The sequence below is a fragment of the Populus trichocarpa genome, chromosome 1 (assembly GCF_000002775.5).
Source record: "Populus trichocarpa isolate Nisqually-1 chromosome 1, P.trichocarpa_v4.1, whole genome shotgun sequence".
In the NCBI taxonomy this organism is placed as follows: Eukaryota; Viridiplantae; Streptophyta; class Magnoliopsida; order Malpighiales; family Salicaceae; genus Populus; species Populus trichocarpa.
In genome coordinates this window covers 49,274,325-49,286,565 of record NC_037285.2, presented here as the reverse complement: position 1 = coordinate 49,286,565, position 12,241 = coordinate 49,274,325, and the positions used below count along the sequence as shown (strand labels likewise).

General features: G+C 33.0%; 1 long non-coding RNA gene across 3 annotated transcripts; it reads left to right on the top strand.

The window, feature by feature from the left end:
- Positions 1 to 223: 223 nt before the first annotated feature.
- Positions 224 to 4,412, top strand: LOC112323911 (uncharacterized). 3 transcript variants are annotated; one of them, XR_008059532.1, is made up of 3 exons: positions 224 to 375; positions 1,531 to 2,168; positions 2,304 to 4,412. It is a non-coding gene; the product is annotated as an uncharacterized LOC112323911 (long non-coding RNA). The 3 variants fall into 3 exon arrangements; XR_002977458.2 differs by lacking the exon at positions 2,304 to 4,412 and having other exon boundaries at positions 1,531 to 1,853; positions 1,929 to 2,260; XR_008059531.1 differs by lacking the exon at positions 2,304 to 4,412 and having other exon boundaries at positions 1,531 to 2,260.
- Positions 4,413 to 12,241: the final 7,829 nt, after the last annotated feature.

Sequence of the window (12,241 nt, the reverse complement as noted above, 5' to 3'; positions counted from 1 at the left end):
TAATTTACTAATGCCTTACGATGTTAGACAAGTGCCTAGGGTTCTTCGAATCGACTCTTATTGGGCTTCCATGAATATTTTTGTTGAGTTTGTAATGATCAAATAAAAGGGTCTCCATAGCCCAAAAACTAATTTTAACACCTTGGGCTATGGCTTACAGAGGTCCCAAAAATTCAATGAAGAGATCCTAATAATATTCCCTCCATATTCCCATTCTTGCAAGTAGCTACTTGTTCCCTCCACGGCTCCACCTCTCTCTTTATTTACCAACTCCTACAAGAATTCCTTGCCATGATTGGTCTCTGGCAATTTAAAGAACACTAGATTTTGGTTTCAAAATCAATATGAAGTGGTCCTCAAAAGATTTTCTAAGAGGTGAGTTCATTGCCCTAGAGGATATATAACATACCCTTTTGCTTGTGTTTTTTGTTATTGTTTTGGTCATGCTATTCAGTTTCCTTGTTTATGAAAAGATGTTTTTAGTTTTTTAGCTATGCTTTTTTGCTATTGAAATTCCTCGAATATTCACAAAAAAAATATTGCTTTTCTTGTTGCATAATCATTTGTTGTTGTGCTACTTGAACAATAAACATATTGCCTTTCATTTTGATGTTACCTTGTTGTGTTTATATTACATCTTATTTTAGACTTGGGATTCTGACCATGAGAAGATCTTCTATCAATGTCATGATGTGTTCTTGTGTTAAATGTTCATTCCAACAATGAATTGACTAGATTAATGCATAGAACCATGGTTTGTGTGTGAAATTATGGTGTGTTTTCTGAATTCTAATTGGAAACAAAGGCCAAGTAGCAGAATCTGTTTACGTTGAGGACCTAATGGTGTTGCTCCTGCCTGTTTCCATAATTGATGCTGCTATGTGCATAATTTGATCGATAAGTTTGCTTCCTTGAGTTGAGTTTGGAGACAAACTCGCACAAATTCTAGCTACAATGAGATGGAAACACGGCTTGAAGAGAGGCTGGAAAGGAGTCAACAATGGGGTGAAATCATGGCTGCAAATTAAGGGAAGATTTTTGGTGAAATCATGCCTGATGATGCTCTTGTGAGCTTTATAGCTGATCTGGGTTCAACTCTTGAATTTATGAGCATTTGCATGATTATATTCATGATAAACCAGATTTGACTCAATATTCATGTCCTGACAATTCGAAAAGGCAGCTAGTTTTGATACCCGGGGAAAATCAGATTAGATCATTCTCACATGACTTTCACGCATATCTGTGCCATCTAATTTAGAAGAAAAACTAAAAAAAGTTATTTTGAAATTTGAATCATATTATCAAAGTATTTACATTTCATTCAAATCATAGTGTTCATGAATACATGATCCTCCATAACAGGGATAGAAGATCTATGTCACGCAATCCAATATATGTGTACATGAAGGCATCAACAAATTCATTCTGAACAAAGAATAATCTTGATGGCAACAAATTGTGCACACTAAATTTTCTAAACACCCATTTTGTAAAATACAACTGACTTAACCACACTATCGTCTTCAGAATCCTTTCCAGGAATTGAGAACTTCATGAAAGACTTCAGCTATCAGATCCCTGTCTGCACATTGCAAGAAGGAATTGAAATCATCTCGAATATCAAATATCTTACCGAACTTCACAAGATACCGCAGGCAGCTGGTCTTCAGTTTCGGCAATTGATACAAGGATGCGCTTTGTAGCCTCTCAAGTACATTCTTTGTGTCTATATCTTCCAGAAGACTGTCATGACATGCCTCTTTCAGGTCAGCAATATCATACTTATCAGCTGCACTGAGAAGTGCCAAACGGTGGACAAGAAATTCTTCACTCTGGATGTTCCCATATATGTAATTGAGAAAAGCCTGACAAGCTTCAATTGACATGTCGGAGATATTTATGGTTGACAGTTCCTTTTCTTTCAGGTCATGAGCAAACATGCTGTGGAAAACAGGCGATCTTGCAGCAAGAACAGCACGGTGGGCTCCAATGCTTCCATCAGAAACAATAATTTTGATATCCGTGTGGATGCTTTCTGTTAACATTCTACCAAGTGACACAAGAGCTGTTGCATTTGCTCGCTTTTCTGTGGTTTCTTCGTCCCAGATCGAGCAAGGTTCTCCACCCTGTATATTTAATGACATATAGCAGCTTTTAAAATAAAGGTATAGTAGCAATACTCTATCTGTTTGGTAGAATGGGAGTGGTACTCTCATTGGTTACAGTATAGAGAATTCAAATAACAGGTGCATTGCCATCTCTTGTGTTTTCAAGGATATAATTTTTCTTTCTATTGATAGGCCAGCCAATATAGAAACATACCCCTGGAGATGCTGCCTTCAAATCAAGGAATTCAACGTCGATAATGAATTTCCCTGTTGTTAAAGGAACATCAATTGCCCAGACGAAATCCTCGTTGTTCTTGAGCTGCTTATCTGTTACCTCTGCAGGAATACATTTAAAATAAAACTGAGAAAGTAACATGAAGTTGAGCATTTTGTCAGAAAATACCAAAACACACAAGAAACTGCCTTATCCTCAGCGGCAAAACATACATATGCATAGGATAGTATGCTCCCAGTGCACTAATTACCATATCATTTGCAGATTCAAGTTATGGTTTATCACAGTTACGATCATATTTTTCATTTGCTTATCCATTTCACCAATTCATAAATAATGTATTGGTAGGTAGATCACAACTTAGAACATTCGATCGAGGGTATAGATCATCTACGTCATTCACTCCGCAGCTCATGAACTTTGTAATGGTTTGTAGATCACAACTTAGAATTCAAATCAAGGGTCAGAAGTATGAAATTCAAGATGGTTAACTGCACGTGTTCCATCTTTATTGGAGAAAAACAAGTTATAAACAGAAAAGTATCTAAAAACTGAAGATAGAGTTTGAATTTATTACCTGGATGAGTCAAAGCCTTGCGATCTCCAGCAGAAGAAACAACTCGAATAATAAATGAAGCAATTGGAGGATTTTCCCGCGTTAGATTCGATATCTCTGGATACAACTTAACAAATAATACCCGGTTCTTCTCCACAGATAGATGCCTTCAATCCAAAAAGATTGTTAAACTCAGCTGATATAGCAAGATCACAGAAAATAATGGCCAAAAAAGAAATTCACAGTGCACTAATAAATCATAGCTATCTTACTTTCTCTTTCTTACCAGCAAAATTTATAGGCAACCAAACAAAGGATCATCAATGTACTGAAACATGTGCCTACCCTGTCTCTGCCATTGACCATACTCCTGGTCTCTATCCTATCCAAAGCTAAAGTCTCACCATTCCACATGGATTGAAAAACCCCAAAATCCCACTTCAAAATTACCCATTTCTAGGACACTCAGATCATAAATTCCCACTTACAGAGAAAAACAACAGCAACAGCAAAAGAACTGCCAAAAAGATCCTAAATTTCCAGTGAAAGAAACCAGCTTTACGAAAATCAAGAGAACAACAATCACACAAGACTCTAGGGCAAATTCTATCTTCTTGAAACAGAACAAGAAACTAAACAATCTACTGTAGGGAATCAACCCATGGATGCAGAAAAGGAAAACAAGAAAGTACTAACCAATTCCACTTGCCAATCTTGAAAGGATCTGATTTCCGATAAGTACAAGAAGCAAGATTGTCTATCTTCCATTGAGCAAGACGAGAAGTGGTTTCAACTCTATAAGCAGAAGAATCTGTCATCCTAGCAAAAGCAAGAGCCACTGTAATTTCATGGATACAATCAAATATCCTCCCATCAAGAAAATATTCCCCTGCCTTTCCCAGGATTACTACTTCTACAAAAATCTTCTTTTTCTTTACTAGAACTACAATTATCTTGACCACTCCTCGTAAACATAACCATAAAAAAGCAAAAGAAAAAGGACACGAACAATGATAACAGTCACAGTCACAGTCACAGTCAGAAACCTATCTTTCCTGTTCAAATCCTTTATACTACACTCTACTTTCACCTTGCACTTGATATGAGGTGATCATATCTTCATTAAAGAAAACATATAAAGAAAGTTAGAAATTGGGGTGGTGTTCTTGGTTCTTGGTTTAGTTGCTTTTCAATGATTTCGGACACGCAAGGGTTTTGATTGGTGTTGCTTTACGCCATTGATGGTGAAGTTTTAATTTTTTTTTTTTCTTCTTTTGCTAAGCAGGGGGAGAGAGAGAGAGAGACAAATTAAGAGGGGTGATGTTTTTGTTGGCTTACACTGCACTTCAAGGGCGGGCAAGCAAGCAAGGAAGGAAGGAAGGAAGGGAGAGAGCTTGTGTTATTTAATGTAAAGGCTATTATCGTTTGGTTTGTTTTTCTTCCATTAAGATATAAGATTAAAGACAGACGACATCCTTCTTCCTTCAATAAATTATTTATTTCATGTGCTTGTGTGTGTATGGAGGTTTACTTGTGCGGTTGAGGAGGAAAGGAATTTGTTTGACATTTTTTAAGCTTCCAAGTCAGGAATATCATTTATTCTTTGTGTGTCTGTCAAGTGCTTAAAGATTCATTTGCCATTTTCCTTGGATGGCTCGTCTACATAGAAGAATTTGATTCATAGCATATTAAGATCATATTCATCTCCTTCAAATCTTAGCCCCCGTTTAGTATTTGAACGGATCCTTGGATACATGTCTCATATTCTATTCAAAGGTCACGTCTCCTTTTAAGAGAAAATGATAATATATATATATATGAACTCATTGACACACAGCGAGTATTGCATAAAAATGAACTATTTAAAGTAACATCATTTATATTAAATTTCTTATTTTGAAATGGAAAGATGCGTAGGATTTCATTAACCCATTGAAGTAATGTTTGTAATCGTGGAGAGTTTGAAGAGTATGGATAATATCTGCAAAGGTGTGGAATACAAATCAGCAGCAGTGATGAAGGGAAAAAAGAAAAGTATGCATGGGAAGCTTTCATCAACATCGTGGTTTTCTGATGTGTAAGCATCAAATTCCATGATCTCATCACATCTTGATCATCAAACTTCTATGCGTCTAGCCTTAGAAACCATAGTTAAAAGACTCAACTCGAGTCCAAGTTCTTAGGTCTTAGCTACAGGTCGATAGGGTTGATTCATGAATTCACAGAGTAATTTAAGCTACTGTTGTTCTTTAAGAAAAATACTTTTCAAAGTAAACATATTTTTAAAAAATACATAAAAACAAAAGTTATTGTCCTCTCTCAACCAGATAATAATAATAATTAATAATTAATAATAGGTTGGAAACACAATTGGTGAAAAGCAAATGAATATATCATCGCTAAAGCATTTCCAATATTAAATAGCAAACATCTCTAGTACTAAAACATTTTATTGTAAAGTAGGGTTGGAGGAGAAAGCAAATTGTTGTGGGAGCATTCATTGGAAATTGAAAAAAAAAGAAGGGTGGAATCTTGGATTCGTTTGTTTCTTCCTAAAATTAAAATATTGCAACTTACACTCTAAATTTCCCATTTTGATTGGAGGCTTTGAGAGGTGGACAAGAAAGGTATCTATTTGTGGGACAGACCAAACATGAATCCATTAGAAATCCCAGTATTACAAGTAATCTATGTAATGACATTCAAAATGATCACAACCCTACACTTAGGCAGTGATTTGAAGATATGTATTTGTTTATGGCTGTCTGTGGGGTTGGACTCAAATTAATGGGGTGTGAATGTGCATCTCCCCCTCCAATATGGTGGTCGGATACTCGATGGGAAACATGAGTGGCTACTGGCTAGTACTGTAGAGGTTTTGATTTGAATCATCATTCTCTTCGTTTGTTTGTTGAATAGAGCCATAGGAGCTACCAAAATTTGTGGGTGTTGAATTTGGGTTGTGTTTGAATAACAGGTGTGTGTTTGTTAGATACATATATTCTAAATTTATTTGACAAGCAACATCCATAAGGTCATGTGTCCAAAATTTCTTGTTTTTTTTACACCACATGGATTAGGTGTGGACTAATTGGATCATCTTAATTAGCATTGATTGGTAACTTGATTGACAAAATCATTTGAAGTGGTCTTATGGGTGAAAGGAGGACCTAATTTCATTTTGTAGGATATTTCTCTTTTTTCTTTCTTGTATTAGGTAATAGGCAACAATACCATATTGAACTTGATTTTATGCATCCAAATTAAATTTATATCCCTAATTTAGTTAATCTTGTTGAATTTGAATCATACTACATAGGAATACATCTCTAACCTTTTTCATTTTAAAACATATGAGAAATTATAGATAAAGCTAAATAACATAGAGTTTTCACTATAGCTCTAGATACAGATTACTATGAATCGCAACAATAAAATTTACTTGGGTATGATGTGTAATTAAAAGGATCATGAGGGACGTTTTAGTATTGCCATATTGTTTTTTATGGTTCTTATTTAAAAAGCTGTTGATACATATTCTACACTCCCAACAAGTATGTGGCATCCATATCATTAAGGAGACGCATGAGACGTCTCCCGGTGATCAAGGCTAGCTTTTCAGTCAGCCATTCTAGGGTCTGACATGGTCGTCAAACCCAAGACTCTTAGGTTTGACATTGTCACTAAACTCAAAGGATTTAAAATATTTTCTATACTCTTAATATTTTTTTATATTTTAACAAAAAATAACATTGACTTGACGTGTAACCCGATATACTAGTGTGGATTATAAAAAGTGTAACCCAAAATTCAAATAAAATTTCCGAGATAAGTCATGAAAATTTATAATGTCATGTTTAGTCAATCAAATAAAAATATGAAAGTGCATTACTAAATATATAATTAGTTGTAATTTTCTGACAGGTACATGTTTATGGATTGTTAGCAAAGTTATTAAATTCCGTCTAATTTAATGGATTATTTGTGATTTAGAATCTAACTTGGGTTGAGTTTGTTTTGAATTGTTTTGTATATGGTAAAATGTAGGTTGCAATCCGCTCAAATCAATTCCAATGATATGTTTTTTTTCTATACCTTGTTTTATTTTATTTTTTATTAAAAACTACATTATATCAAGATTAATTTGGAATTATATAGTAATCCGAGCAACCCGAGCATCGGATCTCGGCCAGGTTCGATCGACATCTATAATTACAGGAGGAGAATGCAACTAGGAAGATGGCTAGTCTGGGCTGGAAGTTCGTTCGTAGCAGATTTTCAAGATGGCATGACCAAATTAATATCAATTTATTGTTTGTTTATTTTGTAGGCTAATTATTTCAAGGCGACATGGTACAAAGCATACTGTTCTGTAAGAAAAGAGAATTACATAAAAAAAATGTCCCTCTGAGTCGTGCCTAAATTTAGTAATAAAAAAAGACCAAGTGCTTGAATGGTAGGGTATATATTTCTTATAGTTTTGTTCATGAATTTCTTTCATCGAGAAGAAGCTCAAAGTCTTTAAGATCTTCATAACAGTTACGCATTTTTCCCTCGAGAAATTAATAACATATGTGCTCTTTCACCTCTTTTTAACCTGTCTCGTCTTCAGTTTTGTCCTTGTAATTTTCTCCGCATGGTTTTTCTTCTGTTCATTGCTAACAGTTACCTTCATATGTGTCTGAGAACGACATTGCATTAAGAAAACATTGAGGAAGAAGACAATTGGTTCATTGACACCTATCAGTCTGTCATCAACTTGCATGTCAAAGTTGGAAAGGTGGTTGGCGTAGGGCAGCCTTTGGGACACCTGGGAGCAAGAAATAGACCGATTAGCAAATCGATCTTCACCTAAATCATGCCTTAATCTTGCTTTACATCTCTTCCATAATTCCTCAAGAACATCTCAAGCGGACCGGTTTTGTTATCCCACTCTGAGTGGCCCCTAATTACTATTTTCATCGTGAAATATCCTCTCTTTTCTATTTTTATTTCTAATAGTAAAGATGTATTTTTATGTCAAGATTTAGGTTAATTAAGTTTTAAATAGATCATGTAGTATTTAAAGTTATTAAACTCGATCTAGTTCATATCCTGGCCTAAGATTTAGATCATGAATTGAGCAAATTATCTCGAGTCAATCAGAACAATATATTATTTTAATTTTTTAAAATAAAAAGCCAACTTAAATTTTGATCATGTGTAGACCTGTCGAGTCAAAGTTTCAATCAACTGATCCGAAATCAGGCTTAATAACTTTAAAGTTTTTTTTTTTACAATTTATCTTATTTAGTATTCAGATTATTTTGTGGGTGGTTGGAATTGCATCATCATCATCCTAATGTGGGCGAACCCAATTGATTTTTAGAACCCTTGGGGGGTACAAAAATAGTCAGCACAGCACAATTAATTAAGCATTGATGAAGCATGAGATCATCCTTGTGTTTGTCAACAAATAAATGAATTGATCTTAATTAAGCACGCAACAACCTTAACCTATCAACGTATCCTTTTTCTTAATTTATCAATCTCGATTCAGTTTCTTCAATTTTTTTTTATGTTTTTTGAAAACTTCTTAATTCATAGAATATTGCATAGAGATATTTATAATTTTATACGTCACCTCTCCTTCCTCCATCCCTTCCCTTCCCATCCCTTCCATTTTTATTTTTCTTTTTGCAATTGCATGCCCCACTTGTTATGTCGCCAACTAAAGCTTACGGTGATTTTCCTGTGTTCCAAGATTTAGTTAACTACTAGTTAAATGCCCCGCGCGATGCTGCGGGTCAATTATTTTTTGCATTTTAAAAAAAGTCAAGATCTAAAAGTGTTAGGTTTTTTTACAAAGTTATACCCAAAAGTTTTAAGTTTGGTTGAAACGCTTGACCCAAAAGTAATATTTATAATATTAATAATAACATTAAACTTGGGTTAATCCTTAGCATAAAAGTGTCTGGACTGCAATACCAGACCCAATAGCATTGGACGTGGGTCTGGCTGCAAGGTCATGTCATAAAAGTGTGATAATTAAATAGATTAGTTAAAAAGAAAAAAAACAAAGAAAAAAAACCAACAGGAAGAAAAAAACTAATGAAGAAAAAGAAAAAAAATATGAATTAACTGGGTTAACCTTTCAAATCAGGTTAACCCGTCATACCTTGAATTCGCATCGTGAAAGTTTGATAATTAAAAAGAAAAAAATAAATTAATGGGTTAACCCAGAATTAACTGGGCTAACTTGTCAAACCAAGTTAGCCTGTCAAATCCGGAATCCGTGTCATGAAAGTTTGATAACTAAATAGAAAAAAATTTAACATTAACAATTTAAATTAAAAAAAAAATTAATTAAAAAGAAAAAAAACAAAAGGCATCATCCTTTTCACTGTGGACTGCACTGTGCAGTCCACAGTCAAAGGCATAAAACAACAAAAAAACAAAAAGAAAAACTATAGGCATCAGTCGAGAACTACTTAGAAAAAAATTTAATATTAATAAACTAAATTAAATAAATAAAATTAATTAAAAATAAAAAATAAAAGAAAAAAAACCTCTAAGAAGAAAAAAAAACTAAATAGAAAGAAATTTAACATTAACAAACTAAACTAAACGAAAAAAAAATTAAAAAGAAAAAAAAGCAAAAACAAATTACAGGTTAACTCGTCAAATTAGATTAACCCGTTAAACCCGGGATTCGTGTCATGAATGTCTGGTAACTAAATAAAAAAAAGTGAAAATTAACAAACTGAACCAAACAAAAAAAATTAATTAAAAAGGAAAAAAATCCGGGTTAACTCGTCAAACCATGTTAACCCGTTAAACCCAGGATCTGTGTCATGAAAGTCTGATAACTAAATAAAAAAAAATTTAACATTAACAAACTAAATTAAACAAAAACAATTTATGAAAATAAAAAAAAAACAAAAAAAATTGACGGTCAACCCATAATTAACTGGGTTCACCTGTGAAACCAGGTTAACCTGTTAAATCCGGAAAACGTGTCATGAAAGTCTGATAACTAAATAAAAAAAATTAAATATTAATAAACTAAATTAAATTAAACAAAAAATTTTGTTAAAAGAAAAAAACAAAGAAAGAAGCAAAAAAATAATCCCGAAAGGCATAAACAAAAGCTAAAAAAAATGAGACAAACTTAAAAAAAAAACCTAAAGCATCAGTGTTTTACCGTGGGCTACACTGTGCAGTCCACAATAAAACACTAATCCCTTTTAGTATATGTTACAATTAATTAAAATGAAAAAAAGCAAAAAAAAAATTTCAGGTTAACTTGTCAAACCCGGGATCCGTGTCATGAAAATCTGATAACTAAATAAAAAAATTAACATTAACAAAAAAAATTAAACAAAAAAAATTCATTAAAAGAAAAAAACACAAAGAAAAAAGCAAAAAAAAAAACCCATAAAGGCTAGAAAACGAAAAATAAAAATAAAAAAAAAGACAGCTCAACGTTTCACTGTGGACATGCACAGTGAAACACTGAGCAGTTTTAGTTTATTGTCAATTAACAAACTAAACTAAACGAAAAAAATTAATTAAAAAGAAAAACAATTTTGGGTTAACTCGCCAAACCAGGTTAACCCGTTAAACCCGGGATCCGTGTCATGAAAGTTTGATAACTAAATAAAAATATTAACATTAACAAACTAAATTAAATAAAAAAAATTCTTAAAAGAAAAAAACAAAAAAAAATTGATGGCCCGTGAAACCAGGTTAACCCGTGAAACCTGAAATATGTGTCATGAAAGTCTAATAACTAAATAGAAAGAAATTTAATATTAACAAACAAAAGCAAACGAAAAAAATTAATTAAAAAGAAAAAAAAAGCAAAAAAAAAATTTCTGGGTTAACTCGTCAAACCATGTTAACCTGTTAAACTCGGGATCCGTGTCATGAAAGTCTGATAACTGAATAAAAAAAATTTATCATTAACAAAATAAAAAAATTATTAAAACAAAAAAAAAGCAAAAAAAAAAACCCTAAAAGTGTAAAAAAAAAATGAAAAACAAAACAACTCATCCTTTTCTAAATAGAAAGAAATTTAACATTAACAAACTAAAGTAAACGAAAAAAATTAATTAAAAACAAAAAAAAAACAAAAAACAATTCTAGGTTAACTCGTCAAACCATATTAACCTATTAAACCCGGGATCCGTGTCATGAAAGTCTGATAACTAAATAAAAAAAATTTAACATTAACAAAAAAAAATTATTAAAAGAAAAAAAAACCCTAAAAGTGTAAAAAAAAACGAAAAAAAAAACAAAAAAACCGTCATGAAAGTCTAATAACTAAATAGAAAAAAATTTAACATTAACAAACTAAAGTAAACGAAAAAAATTAATTAAAAAGTAAAAAAAAACCATGTGGACGATCGCTGCACCTTTCTAGCGATGTCATTTTGCTATGTTTTTATTGTAAATTTCAAGGGTAACAAGGGGTACTGTAATAAAAATAAACCTCCGCACGCGCTAGCATGTGGACGATCGCTGCACCTTTCTAGCGATGTGTGAGGAGCCATCCAATAACCAAACATCACGTTCCAGGACAACAATTGAAAAGTCTCGGTGTTCCTAGCCCCACGAGGTGGCATATGTGTCACCATTTATGGCGGTTTGGAGTCGGTAACTATTTCCCCCCTTCTTATCTCTCTTCTCACCTAAATTTTCACGCCAACCCCTACAAAATTTAAAAACAACCCTTTAATTTGTTGCTTCTTCAGATTTAATCCATTTTCTTTTTATTATGAATTTTTTTTATCTTGAATGATCTATCAAATTGATATCTTTTCAATTTCACACTCCTATTATATTTTTTAATTTTTCAAATTTAATCTTTATTCTTTTAATTCCTTCACCATTTTCATAAAAGTTTATTGTTAAGCAATTATTACAAGGAGATTCCAGTGAAGGAAGAAACAAAACACAACCAATATCAACAAGATTAACAATGAAAACAAGTTCCACAAGCATAGTCACAAAACAACCAAACATATACAATATTGATGTACAGAGTAATGATTACTAATTAAAGGAATCAAGAAACTTTCTGGATAGCCGGTAGAATTCTTGGAGCCACGGTCATGGCCGACCATTTTCGTACGTAGACTGTCAGGAAATCCAATCTAACAACCTTTCTAATGGCCCCCAAAGTTTGAGATTTTGAGGAGAAGAGATCGATTCCACTTCAAGAATTTCATCCCCGTAGCTGGCTGAGAGCTATATCCTCCAATGCAGTGCATAGAACCCTTCCATATTCTCTTTTCCATGATACATTAATGTCCCCAATATTCTTCTCAATTGCTTCAACATTCTTAGCTCAGTAAT